Consider the following 17,421-nt stretch of genomic DNA (forward strand, 5'->3'; position numbering starts at 1 on the left):
AACAAGATGTTGCTAAGTAACAGAGTTGTTTTTTCCGTCACCGATCACCTGACGGCGTCCCAGTGACGTCACTGACCACCTGCCACCCCCACCCCCCCCCCCCCCCCCCCCCCCTCCCGCAAACCGGATGGTCTCTAGCAAGCGCGCATGCCCAGGCAGGAAAGTCAAGAGCAAGATGTTGCTCGGTAACAGAGTTGTCGTTGGATCCCAGGGATCAGCATTCACTGGTAACTCGCATTGACAGGATTTACAGCGTGAAGGTGTATTCTCGTAAAAAACGCAGGGACGGAGCAAAGAGTTGCAGTAAAATAGAATTTACTGGGCAGCATTATATTTTAGTCAGTACCAGTTAGGTTCCGGTACTTGCCACACTTATATCCACATTTCTTCCCCTCCCACATTCAAAGAATCATCCTCCACCCCTTGCAGCTTAAAATGCTTCCAAATACATCTTCTCTTCCCCTCTTTAAGCAATCCAAAAAGACCATTGCCTCCTCCACAATTTATACACTCTTCCCCATCTCTCCCAAAACCCCTCACTCACCACAACACCTTCCAATGCCAGCCCACCACTTCCCTTCCCACACTCAGGGGCCCCAAACATTCTTTCCAGGAGAAACAGCAATTTACTTGTACCTCTTTCATTTAGTCAGCTAAATCTGCTGCTGAAGAATGCAGTTTCCTCTACATTGGGGAATACAGATTGGGTGTTTGCTTTGCAATTCAGTCTGCAGGCCTTTGGTACAATCCTGGGTGCTGCACTTCAGGAAAGATGTCCAGGCCCTGGAGAGCATACAGAGAAGTTTACCAGGCAAACAGTAGTGATGAGGGAGCTCAGTTATGTGTGGAAATTGGATAATTTGGGATTGTTTTCTTTCGAACAGAGAAGGCTAGAAGAAAGACCTATTGGAGTTATTCAAAACTATAAGGAGTTTTCAGACAGCAAACACAAATAAACTTCTCTGGCAACTGTGTTGGTAACCAGAGGTCAAAGTTTTTTTTTAACTGTGGCCAAAAAAAACCCATAGGGTAAATAAGTAATTTCTTCATGGAGAGGTTTGTTAGGCATTAGGATGCACTACCTGGAAGTGGTGGAATTTGGTTCCACAGTAACTTTCAAGTTGGACATGTACCTGAGGGTTACAGGAGAAAATCTGGCGAGTGGGACTAATTGGATAGCTCTTTAAAAGAGACAGCATAGGCATGACAGGCTGAATGACTTCTTCCAGTGCTTTAAGATTCAATGATTATAACTGTGACCACAAGTCCTGGTCACTTGCCATTTTAATTCTTCACCGCATTCTCACTTTGACCTCTCATGTCCTTGACTTCCTACACTGTTCCAGTGAAACTTGACAGAACCTCAAGGAACAGACCTCATCTAATGATTAGACTATTTATGGCCTTGTGACTCAATACTGAGTTCAACAATTTCAAATCATAACCACTGTTCAATTTGTTTTAGACAGCATTGCTGGTAATGTTTCTGCTGTTGCCATTTACAGCTCCTCAATACTGGCATCTTCTGTTTCTTCACCTGTCCTATTGCTACTCCCTTTTGTCATTCAACCATTCCTAACTTCCAACAATCATAGACCTAACCTTTAGTTTTTTTCATACCCTCCCCCTTTCCCAGCCTCTGTGCTTGCTTACAGCCTGTTACATCTGTAAATTTTCCATTTCTGACACAAGATCATCATTGGTTTCTCTCTCCAGAGATGCTGCCTGACCTGCTGAGTATTTCCCGTAATTCCTATTTATTGACTAGATACGGAAAAATTATGCAAGTCTATCAAGAGGTTAAGAACAGAGCTTCAGATTCTGAGGGCATTAGATTCTGCATTCAGTATAATCTATACAGACAAAAGACAAGGCTGAAGCATTTGCAACCATCTTCAGCCAGAATAGCCAAGTGGATGATCCACCTCAGCCTCCTCCTGAGATCCCCAGCATAACAGATGCCAGTCTTCGATTCATTCCACGTGATATCAAGAAACAGTTGAAGATACTGGCTATGGGCCCTGACAACATTGCGACAATAGTACTAAGGACTTGTGCTCCAGAACTAGCCACGCCCCTAGTCAAGCTGTTCCAGTACAGCTAGAGCACTGGCATTTACCTGGCAATGTGGAAATTTGGATGTCCGTTCCATAAAAAACAGGATAAACCCAACCCAGCCAATTACCGGCCTATCAGTCTAATTGAGATCATCAGCAAAGTGATGGAAAGTATAATCTACAGTGATATCAAGCAGTACTTACTCAGCAATAACCTGCTCACTGACACTCAGTTTTGGTTCCGCTAGGGCCACTCAGTTCCTGACCTCATTACAGCCTTGGTTCAAACATGGACAAAAGAGCTGAACTCAAGCGATGAGGTGAAAGTGACTACCTTTGACATCAAGGCAGCAATTGACTGAGTGTGGCATCAAGGAGCCCTAGCAAAACTGAAGTTATTGGGAATCAGGCAGAAAACTCTCTGCTGGTTGGAGTCATGCCTAGCACAAAGGAAGATGGTTGAGTTTGTTGGAGGTCAATCATCTCAGTCTCAGGAAATCACTGCAGGAGTTCCTCAGGTTAGAGTCCTAGGCCCAGCCATCTTCAGCTTTGTCATCAATGACCTTCCATCCATCATAAAGTCAAAAGTGGGGATGTTTGCGGATGATTGCAAAATGTTCAGCAGCATTCACGAATCCACAGATACTGAAGCAGTGCATGTCCATGTGCAGCGAGACCTGGACAATATTTAGGCTTGAGCTAATAAGTGATAACTAACATTTGCGCAACACAAGTGTCAGGCAATGACTGTCTCCAACAAGAGAGAATCTAACCATCTCCCCTTGACATTCAATGGCATTACCATTGCTGAATCCCCCACTATCAGTATCCTGGGGTTAGCATTGACCAGAGACTGAACTGGATGAGCCACATAAATACTGTGGATACAAGAGCAGGTCAGAGCCTGAAAATTCTGCGGAGAGTAACTCACCTCCTGACTCCCCAAAGCCTGTCCAGCATCCACAAGACACACGTCAGGAATGTGATGGAATGCTCTCCACTGGATGAGTGCAGCTCCAACAACACTCAAGAAGCTCAACAACATCCAGGACTAAGCAGCCTGTTTGTTTCGTACTCCATCTATCACCTTCAATCTTCACTCCTTTCTCCCTTCAGCACCAACACACAGTCATAGCAGCGTGCACCATCTACAAGATGCACTGCAGCAACTCACCAAGACTCCTTAGACAGTACCTTCTAACCCACGACCTCTATCATCTAGAAGGACAAAAGATGCAGGTGTATGGGAACACCACTACTTGCAAGTTGCCCTCCAAGTCACACACCATCCTGACTTGAAACTGTATCACTGTTCCTTCACTGCCACTGGGTCAAAATCCTGGAACTCCCCAACAGCACTGTAGGTGTTCCTACAGCACATGGACTGCAACAATTGAAGAAGGCAGCTCATCACTACCTTCTCAAGGGCAATTAGGAATGGACAATAAATACTGGCCTAATCAGCAATGCTCACAACCCATGAATGAATAAATAAACAAAAAAAAAACAGCATGAGCTTCAGTAAGACATATTGGTGCAAACATACTGGTGAAAATATTAATAAGCTGTAAGGTGGGGTAATGAACACAACAGTTTAAAAATAAAATGTGATAAGATTATAAATTGGAGCTTGTGCAGCAATGCACCTTATGGCAGATCATAAAATTAAGAATAGTTAAGGAAATCGTTATAAGACTCAAACCCAACGCAGATTAGTCAAATTTGCAGGTAACACCAAACCAGGAAAGCTTGCAGAATTAGAACAGACAGCTCAGAAATTAGAAAGCGAGTTAGGCAAAACTTGAGCAGAACAGTAGATAAAGTTGAATACAGACAAAAGCAATGTTTTGCACATAGGAAAGAAAATAAGCTACACAAATGTGCCATGAATAGCTTTAAAATAGCTTGCAGGTGCCAGAAGCTCTTCATTGGTCAGACCAGCCAATACTCAGATGGTTACCATGATGCCTCCAGTGGAAGACAGCTAAGAGGTGAACCAGCAACAAGAAGAGCCTCAACCTCTGGCTCTGACATCTGTTGGTTAGATACCTCAAGACACCGTGACACAGACACCTCAACCTCCGGCCAGTATAACCGCTAGCCTGACAATGCTGGAAGAGAGAATCAGTCTCATCTGACTGTAGCACACTTCAGTGAGGCAAGGAAGTAAACCAAGAAGAATGTTGTTGCACAGAAAGCTAAACTGCAAGGTGAACCCGCTGATAAGACACACCCATACAATAGGATGAAGCATCTTCTATCCCAACATGTATCACAGCAAACTGCACGTAAAGAAAAATACAGAATGAGCACTACAGACGAGCTGGGAGTTCGTTCTCCCCATACGGAATGGGATAAACATTGATAACACCAGATAGGGAGTTGGGAAGGAGCGGTTCAACTCTAAAGAATGAAGAAAGAAAATTAAGATCAACCAACCAAATGCCAGAATGACCACATCCAAAGCAACCTCCTATCCATCAAGGTTTACCCAGTACAAAAGAGTCTACCACTCCTCGAACTGTTGTAACAACAAGATCAGGAAGAATTATAAAGCCTCCAGACCGCCTGAATTTGTAAACACAGAGACTTGAGGCGGGGGAGGGGGGTGAGACGTGGTAGTAGAAGTAATGCAAATATGTTGGGTAAACAGGAATGCATTGTAAAATGTTGGATAAAGGCTTGGCAGGAGGTGTAGTATAAGGGTCTAGCATAGAAAGGGTTAATGTGGAACTGGGTTCAGTACTGCCCACACTTTTATGTAAAGGAACACATGACCTGAGTCTAAAGGGCAGTCTTGTCCTGGACAGAGACATGTAAAGGCAAGCATGGAGGCAGCTCTTAGCTTACGCCTTATATATATGTACATAGTTAGGAGTAGTTAATAAACACCTACTATAAAACATACAAGAATCAGAGCTCTTCATGAGATCTACTGAACTATACACATCATACAGACAGTACATTCAGGTTTTAAACACTTTGCTATGAAACAATTAGTAGAGTTTTAATTTAAATGTAATTTTAAGAAAAGTAGGTGCCATTTGGTGTTTCTAGGTTCAACCGACCAAGCAGGTATCACTTCCCCAAAACAGTCATCCTCTCCTTCAGAGAGACATTCACACCCTCTGATCTCCTCCCATTTCAGACACGGAGACCGATATTCCCATGCCATTTCATAAAATTTGCTTCAAGAGTAAAGCAGCAGCATCAGGTATGAGCTGCAACAGTAATGAGATTTAGCAATGCAATTAATAACTCATATTTATATAGTGCCTTTAAGATAGGAAACCACCCCCAATATGTTTCACGGAAGAGTAATCAAACATAACTTGGCATCATTCAAAGAAGGAGCTATTAGGACAGGCGACTAAAAACTTGGACAAAGAGGTAAGTTTTAGGGATTATCTTGAGGTAAGAGGGAGAGGAAGAGAGGTTTGGGAAGGTAAGTTGAGAGTCAAAATGGCAGAAGACACAGCCGCCAATGATAGGACAAAGGAAGTGGGGGCTTAAATAGAATTACATAGAATATACAGTACAGAAATTGATAATTTGGTACATCTATTCTGTGTTAGGATTTATACTCCACACAAATCTCCTCATTATATCTACGTTATCTCACCCTTTTGGCATTTCTATCTTCTTTTCTCTCATGTTCCTTCTGAAAGCATCTAAGTTACTTGTTTGAGTAAAAAAAAAACCTCCCTATTGCATTATTGGATTTATTAATGAATAGTTTATATTCATGACCCTTAGCTTTGGATTCTCCCACAAGTGGAATCATTGAGGTAGAAATTCATCTTGGATGGGTGTGCAAAAAAAGTGGTATACTATCATCTGCCAGTTATACATGGTGAATAATTTTTAATTCCATTCACTGCAACAGAACTGAGAATCAGGTTCTCCATATAACAAGTGATCGATTCAATACCATCTAAGACCAAGTTTCTACCCCATTCTCTTCATATCTGCCTTGTCCAACTCATTTGTAATTTTAAAACCGCTAAATCTGCCCTTTTCTAAAGAAAAAAGCTCCAACCTGTTCACTCTTTCCTGATAGCTGTAATCTCTCAGTTCTGGTACCATCTTTGTAATTTAATTTTGCACTTTTGCCAGTGCTTAAATTTTTTTTATCCTATAGAGACCAAAAGGTCCAGTCTAAGTACAGCCTAATATATTTGAGGCCATAATTGGAGGAACATAGAGTTCTTGAGATTGCAGTTTGGAAGGGGCGAGGCCATAGAGGGAAAGAACTTGTATTTCTATAATGCTTTATAACATCTTCAGGATATCCCCAGATGCTTTGAAGCTGATGGAGTATCTTTAAAGTGCAACTATTGTTATATGGATAAACACGCTAGCCAGTTGGAAGATGTTTTTGTTTTTGGTGGTGTTGAATGTTATCCAGGAGACTTCTTTGCTCCTCTTCAAATAGTGCCACATGAGATTTTCTTCCATCAGACAAATCCTCAGACCTGGAATTAGTACAGTGAGCTTTGCAGGAGCGTGGCCAATTGCACATACCAGTAACATTGCCTCATGGAAATGCTCCAAAACAGTCATCACAATATCGACTGTACTGCCTGTAACACAGCCACCAAGACGTTGAAGAATTAGACCTTATAACTTTCTTCTCATTCTAACATCTTAACTTTAACCATCCTTTTCCAGCTAGAATGGTGTTCATCAATTGGCACATTTTTGTTTTGCTTGAATGACTGCTTTAGTTAGATAAAATACTGTGCTACTTATCTTCTCTGTGCACACTTGGATGATGCCAAGTAGCAAAATACCTATCCCTTTTGAATACAAAAATATAACATTTTTCAACATATCCATCTATGGAAAATAAAAACAACTGAATATGTTCAAATATTTGAAATCTTCTTTTACTTTATCTCTTCTTCCATTATTAATGAATATTTTTGGCAACTATTAATTGCAATAGATTCATTAACTTCTTTAAATATTTCTCTGGAAAGCTTCAAGATTACACCCTCAAATAAATTTGAGAACTGTTTTGTGAAGGACATGAGGCATGCTTAGTTATAATAAAATATTGCTGTAAGAATCATACAACACAGGAGGCTATTAAGCCCATCATGCCTCTGTCGACTATTTAAAAGAGCCGTCCAATTAATCCTACACCCCTCTCTTTTCCCCACAGCCCTGCACCCCATGGCCCTACAGATTTTTCCTCTTCAATTATTTATTCAAATACCCTTTGAAAGTTACTATTGAATCTGGTTCCAAACAATTTCAGATAATGCTTTCCACATCATAACAATTTGCTTTACAAATGAAATCTGAAGCACAGTGCATAAAGTTTTAGTAATAAAATGGGTTTGTTATTTTAGGAATACAGTCTTATACACTAAATTGAGAAAGACATGACTATTATCAGATCTAATCAAGAATTAATCCAACTCAAGATTTCATTTGTATAAAGCAGACTGCAATCAGTAAGACTTATCTTTATAAAAAAAAGGTTAAGTGTACACCAGTCTAACATTACAGAGCGCACTGAAAATATAGAATTCTTATTTATTGTATACACTGATAGGTTGCACATGAGACATCCAAATAATTATACATATTTAGGATCAGTAACTGGTATTTTTGGCATTTACAATCTTGACAGTGAAAAGCAAATTATATAATGTGGAAAGCATTATCTGTTCATTAATATTCATTAATAGCGAAATTCAATAAGGTGCAAAAATGGGTGTGGAGCTCACAATGTCCAATTAACCCACAACAATGCTTCTGGTGCAGGTAGCATGCAAACTTTGTGTTGCCTGCTCAACTAAATGATTGTAGCATGCTGCCAGTGCTAAGCTGCTGAGTGGCGGCTGCCTGAGCAGGGACCACAAAATGCTAAGAGCCTGATACCACTTAAAGCTGGCTTGCACTACTTAAAGTCAGTCTGCACCTCATAGGTACATTCTGACTGGAACTGTTCCTGGAATTGATTGCAGAAGAGAGTATGAGCAAGAAGAACACTGAATCAACGCACAAAGGCAGACAGCAGGTTCCAAGTTTTTCCGACACGACACTGGAGACCTTGATTGAAGGGTGCACTGTCATCTACCTGCAGTACACCCTCCAGACAAAAGGGGGGATTTTCATCCTCAAGGCAGGTAATGGGCATCGGGAAATTTCTGGTCTCAGTCCATAAGACCATAAGACATAGGAGCAGAAATTAGGCCATTCAGCCCATCGAGTTTGCTCTGCCATTCAATCATGGCTGATAAGTTTCTTAACCCCATTCTCCCGCCCTCTCCCCGTAACCTTTGATCCCCTTACCAATCAAGAACCTGTCTATCTTGGTCTTAAATACACTCAATGACCTGGCCTCCAGAGCCTTCTGTGGCAATGAATTCCATAGATTCACCACTCTCTAGCTAAAGAAGTTTCTCCTCATCTCTGTTCTAAAAGGTCTTCCCTTTACTCTGAGGCTGTGAGCTCGGGTCCTAGTCTCTCCTACTAATGGAAACATCTTCCCCACGTCCACTCTATCCAGGCCTTTCAGTATTCTGTAAGTTTCAATCAGATCCCCCCTCATCCTTCTAAACTCCATCGAGTATACACCCACAGTCCTCAAACGTTCCTCATATGTTAAGCCTTTCATTCCTGGGATCGTTCTCGTGAACCTCCTCTGGACCCTCTCCAGGGCCAGAACATCCTTCCTGAGATACGGGGCCCAAAATTGCTCACAATATTCTAAATGTGGTCTGACCAGAGCCTTATAAAGCCTCAGCAGCACATCCACGCTTTTATATTCTAGTCCTCTCGAAATAAATGCCAACAATGCATTTGCTTTCCTGACTTCTGACTCAACCTGCAAGTTAACCTTAAGAGAATCCTGGACTAGGACTCCCAAGTCTTTGTGCACTCCAGATTTCTGCATTCTCTCCCCATTTAGAAAATAGTCTATGCCTCTATTCTTCCGACCAAAGTGTATGACTTCACACTTGCCCACATTGTATTCCATCTGCCACTTCTTTGCCCATTCTCCTAACCTGTCCAAATCCTTCTGCAGCCTCCCCACCTCCTCAATACTACCTGTCCCTCCACCTATCTTTGTATTATCCGCCCACTTTAGAGAAAGTGCCTTCAAAGACAAGATCTTCATTGCAAGGGGTGGGTGGGTACAGGCTGCAGCTGGGCCAGCCAACTCGGGGAAGTGTTCGGAGCCAGCCACAGGGACTGCCAAGTGCCAAGGCAGGCTGTTTACAGGGCTTGTCTTGGTGCTGTGGGACTTTGTCCCAGTTATAATGAAAAAGTTAAGGCCCTCTAGCTCTCACCCCTCACACTCTCTCAAACCCCACACACTCCCCATGCCCCATCCATGACCCCACTCAACCGCCAAGGACCTCCATGCCAAGGTGTGCGCCCCCAGCCACCCCCTATGGCCCTCATGCCAAGTTATGTCTGAGCTTCCATTGCAACACAAGCAGAAACCACATCCCAACATGTGGATGCTGCAGTCAAAGCTCACACTGAAGTCATGCAAGCTCAGCTTGCTATCAGGCAAATCAGACTGCTGCCATCATTGCTGAGGTTAAGAGTCTGCAAAGAGGCTTCCTATAGCCCAGCAATCTGTCCTCCAACATTGCCAGGAGTGGCCGTAGCTCCATGGAACATGAACCTGCTGTCCTCTCTCAGGACAGCATTTGTCTTTCCACCACTACTACTCCATCAGGGCCCTTGCTGATGTTACCTGTCAGCCTAGCTTGCTGCTGTTCGTACTGAGGTCATGCAGGCTGAAGCCAGGTCTTATAGGTCCAAAGCTACTTCAAGCTATCCTGGAAGGCCATCTTCAGCTTCCCCAGTGACACTCAGCAGCCTTCCACCAGCCATGCTGAAGCCACTGGAGTAGGACTGTAAAGGAGCGCTAAGGTCAGGCAAAGACACAGAAAACATGCAGGTGCTAACGGAATGCACAAGGCTGATTAATTGACTTTTGTATGGAATATTGGATGGATTGATTTAAAATGTGGTTTGGAATGTTTGTTTTGTGGTGGCTTTTACTTAAGCATTATGGCTAAGAGGGTGCAGTGATGGTCAGTAACAGAGAGAAGGTAAGGTGTTGATGATTGGGGAATTGAAGTTGCATCTATTTCATTCGCTCATGGGATGTGGAGGTCACTGGCTAGGCCCGCATTTATTTCCCATCCGTAATTGTCCTTGAGAAGGTGGTGGGTGTGCTGCCTTCTTGAACCGCTGCAGTCCATGTGTTGTAGGAACACCTGGTATTACTGGTATCACAGTCAGGTCAATCATCACAGACTGACCTGCCAGAAAGAGGATGTGTCAGTTGCCTGCTCCCTTCCTCCTCAATTGCTCCTCCTTTTCATCTTCCTACTCTTCCTCTTCCTCCTCAGTTGCTCAGTCTTTGGGGGGTGGTGTGAGGGCTGTTCTCCCATAAAGGCAAGGTTGTGGTATGCAGCAGACAACAATGAATCATGACTGCACTCCGTTGAGTACTGTGGGGCTTCTCCAGGATTGTGCAGACAGCAGAAGCATTGCTTAAGCACCCCATAGGTCTTCTCGATGGCATTTCACTTGGAAATATGGCTTTGTTATATCTATTCTGCCCATATGTGCATGGGATGCACTATGTGGTCAGTGGATAGCACTTGTCACCCAGTAGTCATTCACTGGTCTCTTATGCCGGCTCAAAGGCAGAAGTGCAGCGGACTGTCACAGAATGAAGACATCATGACTGCTACCAGAATGCCAGATATTGACCTGTGTGACGTACTGAATATAGTTGCACGCCAGCTGCACATTGAAGAAATGTAATTCCTTCCACTTGCATTGCATCTCAGAATTTACATGTGATGCCTGCAAGGCACCAATGCTATACGCATATGAAATAAATGGTATCCTGCATCAAAAGGTCTGCTATCCTGATGAAGCCATGTGATCACTCCACCTGCTTATCTCTAGCCAAAGAGAATGGCATGTACTCAGCTCTCATTGCATACAGAGCCTCAGTGACCTCCCTTACACAACAGTGGACAGCAAACTGGGAAATATTGCAAAAATTGTCTTCTCCAGCCTCGATGGAGCACAATACATAAAGTTCATGACCACAGTCAGCTTCAAAGCCGTTGGCAATGCCGGCCTTACCCTGCTCTGAGGCTGGAGTTCAGGCTGCAATAGGTGGCAGATTTCAGTGAGCAATTCCTGGACAGATATAGCTTTCTGATGAAAGTCCCTCTTCCTCTTCACTCTTCAGATTACTTTTCCTCCTCTGTGCCACCTCTGATTATTTTGCTTGTCATGCTGCAGGCCAAGCAGTTTGGCAATTACTATTGTTACAATTTTGTGAAGATTGATAACTTTGAAGTAAAAGAGATGAATTTCCAGCAACCAATGGAAAGAATCGAAGGACAAGATTTCATGTTATAAGGTATTTACTGTAACAAACAAACTGAAATCAACATATATCAACTAATATATCAAACTAAAGAAAAGATATGTTTGCATTCACTAACTAATATAACTGAAATATGTGTCATGAAACACTTTTACATATTGTCATGCTTCTGGATTACGCCATGCATTACAGGAACAGTCCCACAGTCACTCCCAGTTCATCAGAGGAGGTTCACTTCTCTCCACTGCGCAAGGTCAAAACTTCCAGGGTTCTTTGACACTCATTCCACTCCCTGTTTGAGTTTCCCCATTTTTAATTATTACCAGGAAGGCACACCTCAGCGACTCCCCATTCCCTAAATCTTCAAGAGTCTTGTCTGTTCTGTTCCCTTTCTTCTGAACAAAATTCAGACTCTCAACAGCATCCTGTTTGGTCTCTAGCATACAACAGTTCACTTGCTTCCCTGCAGCATTATCTTTTTTGGCCTGGATTTTTGCCCCCAAGGGGGATGCACAGAGCTGGGAAATTTCCCGGGGTGAAGTGGGTGTGTGTGGGATGGAGTCAAGCCCATCAACCCCAGATGCAGATCAAAGGTGGCCACAGGGGTTGCCAAGAGCTGAGGCGGGCTGGTTAAAAGGCCCACCTCATTCTCTGGAACCTTGTCCCAGTTGTGTTAAACATTAGGCCCTCTAGTCCTCACCCCTTATACCACTTGACTCCCTCCCACTCACTTCCTATGCCTATACATGCCCCCATCCACCCAGCACAATAGGGGCATACCCTCCATACCAACCCATGCCAACCCATGCCCCTCCACCAATCGACATGGGCCTTTATAGCACCTATGCCAACATAGTGCCAATTCATGGCTTCACCCTCCCCCATAGCCCATATACCAACTCACCCAGTATCCATCATGTGCAGAACTTAGGGGCCATACTGTGATGAAAAAAAAAAAAGTTCTAAGGAGGGAATTTTATGGAGGGATAGGGGGTCTTGCCTGCCAATGGAGGGCCAGCAAGAAATCCATGTTGCCTTTGCTGGGAGGGCCCATCGGTATTGAGTTTCTCTCAGGCACTTAAATGATCACCAGTGGGCTTTCCCCAGGATAAAGGACACTGGGGGCAGAGGTCCTGACTGAGAACTTGAAGACAATCAGAGTCCAACACCTCTTTTGCTCATTGGCATCACCAGGGAGGAGGTTGTTCTTACAGAAATGACAGTCACTGGAGGTCCAGGATCATTGAGTGACACAAGCCAGATGTAAGTCATGGCAGGAGGGGTGGAGATCATGGGAAAGGGAGGGAGGGGGTTGGCATCAAGAGTAGGGTTTGGCCCTCAGTGGGCCACCCCCTTCCCAATGAGAGGCCCCTCGCACAGGCTCTGGGAGCCTTTTGCCACATCCCTGCCATAATCATGATCTGCCTATTCTGCATACTTCCGGCCCACCCTCCCTGCGCACACGCTAATACCCTTTCCAAAATGGCAACTAGTGTGGCTAGAACTAGAAGTATGTATACGGCGCAGACACCATTTTGTTCTCTAAACGATACCATCTGTTTCTTAAAATTATGAAGAATATATTTCAGAAATATGACAAATTATGCAACATTGTGATGTTTATCATTTAGGTTGACGTTTTTGGAGATTAAATTTATAAATTTTCATTTGCCACTGTGTCAGCAGAAACAAAATACTGTGGTGCCTTATAGTACCATGCTCTGAGCATATGTGCTGCTCAAAATAAGTGACACCATACAGTATTGAAGCTAACATTTCATGAAGTAAATAAAAGCAAATTCCTCATTCTTATGATGTTTATGTGGAGGTGCTGGTGGTATCAGGAATTGAATACCTTAGAATCATTCAATGACACTCGTACCTTAATTGTTATTTGGAGAATGGGTGTTGCCATAACACTTTTCCTTCTAAAAAGCTGTGACTTTGAAACTTGATTTTAGGAATAATTATAAACCGGTTAAGCGGAACAGTCAACTACCATTATGTTAATTTCTGACAGCACCCAGCTAAGCATTATTGTTAATTGGACCTCTCTTCAGGTCTGAAGAAGGGTCATATGGACTCAAATGCTAACCCTGTTTCTCTCTCCATAGATGCTGCCAGACCTGCTGAGTTTTTCCAGCATTTCCTGTTTTTATTTCAGATTTCCAGCATCTGTAACATTTTGCTATTACGTTATTGGTAATTGTTTATTTAGGTTGTTGATTCCTCACTGCTTAAAAGTTACCATTTGTGGCTGAAAACTGAATGCTTTCACTTTACTTCAAGAGGAATAAAATAGAAACACGTGCTAATATAACAAAGAATATATGTTATTTAGTATCAGCTTCAAATGCATTCAGATCAGAAATAGCACAAGTAAATATTCCCATTACATTAGCCATAGTAATATGCTTCATATAATATATACTGATCATTCATGTTGCCGATAACTGGAAAGTATTTGGTTTAAATTAGAGGGTGAGAAAAATAATATTATTAACCCCTAGCATTCTTCCAGCAGTGTATTTCCCCACAAAGTATATCACATCAGAAGAAACCTAAAGCTACGAATCACAAGAATAAGTTATTGCTTCTGTGAAATGCATTTTCTTGCTTCTATATGTGCAGTATGTGTTTTTGATTCTTTAGTCCTGAATCTCTCTACATGCATGCTTTTGCTGTGTACAGGTTGAGAAAATTATTGTGTGAGTTATTGATATGGTGAATGGGAGAGACAGCTACCTTCAGGGTTCAGATGTGGAAACCATATTTTCATTAGTTGATTCCAAATTGGTTCAGTTCTTAGGCTTAGAGTTCAGATCCAATCAGAGGCTGGTAGTTTGATGTGGATAGTACTAGCTTGATTTAGTTTTGTCAAAGCAATCCTAGAAAATCATCGTTTCAAACCCCATTCAGGATTTAGAGCACGTAATCTAGGCTGCCAGAGTAGTATTTGGGGAGTGCTGCATCATTGGAGATGCCATCTTTCCAATGAGATATCAGTAGTTCGTTTGTAACTATTCACTATGAATTATTTAGTTCTTCTGATTTCCTGAACAAACTTCATCATTCAACCATCACCACCAAAACTAATTAGTCGGTCATTTATTTCATTATTCTTTGAGGGACCTAGGCGTGTTTGTCAGCATAACAACGACTACGTTTCAAAAGTAATCAATTTTGACCAAAAGCAAAATGTGTAAACAATGGTACACTTACAGAATAAAATGCTAACAAACAATTTAAGCATGTTTAACACAGATCTGAGCATTACTTGTATTCAAAAATGGATTTCCAAAAAATATGAAAACCAAGAGAAAAAGAAGATTTTTATTTCTTGAAGCTTTATGAAAAGAGTTGAAATAAAGCACAGCTCAGAAAACTATTTTTCACATATGATGTTTTCAATTCCTGTATCTTCCCAGTACTGAAAAGGAAAAAAAAATCTATTCCCTAGTATTTTGTCATCTTGGATGATAGTAGTCATCATGAATGTTTAATTATTACACCCAAGTTGGAAAGATTACAGTATAGACAAGATGTTATGGAAAAGCCTTTGACACAATTAGTCATAATAATAATCTCTGTTGTAAATGAATACCTTCTCCAACATGATGTTTTACTCTGGATAGGAATTTTAAAGAATCACTAAATAGTGTTCAGATCAGATTGTTATTTTGAAAAAAATCATGAGCAGAGCCATCACAAGCTTTTCTGGGTTTTTGATTTATGAATGTGCAGCTGCAACATGTGTAATTTTCAAAAGTTGATTTTTATAATTCAAGATTTCTTTTTAATGAATGTTTCAGATTTGCCCTATATAATGTATGTTTTGTGATATTGACTTCTTGCTCAAACCTAAAGTGAATCTGTTTATTCTGTTGGCTGTTTCAGGACATTTCTACTCAGCCATTCTTCCCTTTATCCATCTGATATAACCTACAGTTCACATTTGCCTAGTTTACCTCTCTACCAGTACATCATTACCGTTAACACCTTTATTAGAATGGCTTATAATGGAACCTCATTAACATGTAAATTATTAATTAGTCAATGGGCAGCTTTCTGTCTGTTCAGTCTACAAGTCTAACTTTTTGCTGTTTACTATCAGGTGTTGCCCACCTGTCCAGCCTACTACACCTGATCAAATTGATCAATTTTTGGGTCAAAATCCCAGAACTCCCCTCCTAACAGCACTCTGGGTATACCTACACCCCATGAACTGCAGTAGTTCAAGAAGGCAGTTCACCATCACCTTCTCAAGGGCAGGTAGGAGATAGATAATAAATGCTAGCCTAGTCAGCGATGCCCACATCCCATGAACGAGTAAAAACACCTTGTCATTTACTCTCTTCAATAGTTTGTTTGGCATGCTCACGTTTGCCTAAATCTCTTCTGCTTGTTTGTCCATTGGCTGCCTAGCATGCTACTCAAATGTCCCACTATCTTCAGTTTTGTCCCACGCTCTCTGCCCACTTCATTGTTGATGAGACTATACTGCTTCTTGTCCATCCAGCTTGCTGTATGATTGGCAAATCCAATTGTCCACATATTGTCACTTGGTTGCATGCTTCTCCTATTTTGTCTGCCCACCCCCCACCACCCCCCCCTCCCCCCCCCCCCCCCACCCCTCCCAAATCAGGAAGGGGTTCATACCTTCTAGGATTTCATCCAGATGCTTAGTGTAAGAAGTATCAATGTGGCACAGTTGGGGACTGCAACTTATTGCTGTTAATAGTTGCCAGGGTGTTTGCCCTACTGGCAGCAGATCAAATATACGTGGCAGTGAGTTTAAAGAGTGGAGAGGTTATTCTTGGCTCTAATGACTTCTGGCACTGGAGGTAGGTTGGAGGTGATGGTGGCTGTGAGTTGCAGGTAGACTAGAAAATATGGTTAGCATGCACTTTACCCTGGAACCACAGCCTTTGCCAGTGCAAGGTGCTATTTGTGCAGTGTGCGTGGTTTGAGGTTTTGAGTCTCATTATTCTATTTGTATTCTAGTAGAAATCCCATGGTGTTATTCACAATGAATTGGAACCCTGTAACTGAAAATAATTACTTGAAGTAACTGCGATATTTAAATTCCCAAATACTTTGCAAATAAGCTTAAGAAATGGATACCTAGGCAGGAAAGGAGAAACCAGAAGGGCAACTGATAACATAATGGATAAGGTGAGTTTTGACCTTGGAAAATGGACAACCAGCTGTCAATCACATAAAAATAATACCCTTCCAGTTCTGAAGTGATCTCAGGACATGCCTGTTTATAGCATTGTGATCTTAAAGAAACAGGCTAGGTGCATGCGGTCTCACAGAATAATATGTTGGACTCTACACGGTATAATACCCCTGTCCTTATAAAACAGTGTGTGAGTTAAGCAACAGCATGTTCCCAGGGGATCCAATTGAATGCTACTAACTAGCTCTTTGAGTCTAGTTACATGAACTCACAATTTTAATTTTTTTAATTTTTTCACAGAACGTAGGTGTCATTGGCTATGCCAACATTTTTATTGCCTATCCCTAATTGCCTTTGAGAAGGTGGTGGTGAGCTGCCTTCTTGAACTGCTGCAGTCCATGTGGTGTAGGTGTACCCACAGTGCTGTTAGGGAGGGAGTTCCAGAATTTTGACCCAGCCACAGTGAAGGAACAATGATTATAGTTCTAAGTCAGGATGCTGTGTGGCTTGGAGGGGAACTTGCAGTTGGTGGTATTCCCATGCATTTCCTTCCCTTGTCCTTTTAGGTGGCAGAGACCGTGGGTTTTGAAGGCGCTGTCAAATACATATTTTGCAAATACTATATATATCATATATTCTTTCATGTAGGTTTGATCACATTACTCTATGGTTCTCATTACATTGTTATATATTCCCTCTTCAAATAAAGGTATATTGTATATTTGGTATATTGTCTTATTTGTATGAATTAAATGGTTTCAGCCATGAAAGAATATGAAAAAGAAAAGGGTAGA

General features: G+C 42.0%; 1 long non-coding RNA gene across 1 annotated transcript in view; it reads left to right on the plus strand.

Moving 5' to 3' along the window:
• Positions 1–125: 125 nt before the first annotated feature.
• Positions 126–17,421, plus strand: part of LOC121279648 — a 31,505-nt gene continuing 14,209 nt past the window's right edge. The window contains exon 1 of the long non-coding RNA XR_005943456.1: positions 126–227. This is a non-coding gene — a long non-coding RNA (uncharacterized LOC121279648). The remainder of the gene's footprint in view (positions 228–17,421) is intronic.

The sequence above is a fragment of the Carcharodon carcharias genome, chromosome 7, assembly GCF_017639515.1.
Source record: "Carcharodon carcharias isolate sCarCar2 chromosome 7, sCarCar2.pri, whole genome shotgun sequence".
NCBI classification, from domain to species: Eukaryota; Metazoa; Chordata; class Chondrichthyes; order Lamniformes; family Lamnidae; genus Carcharodon; species Carcharodon carcharias.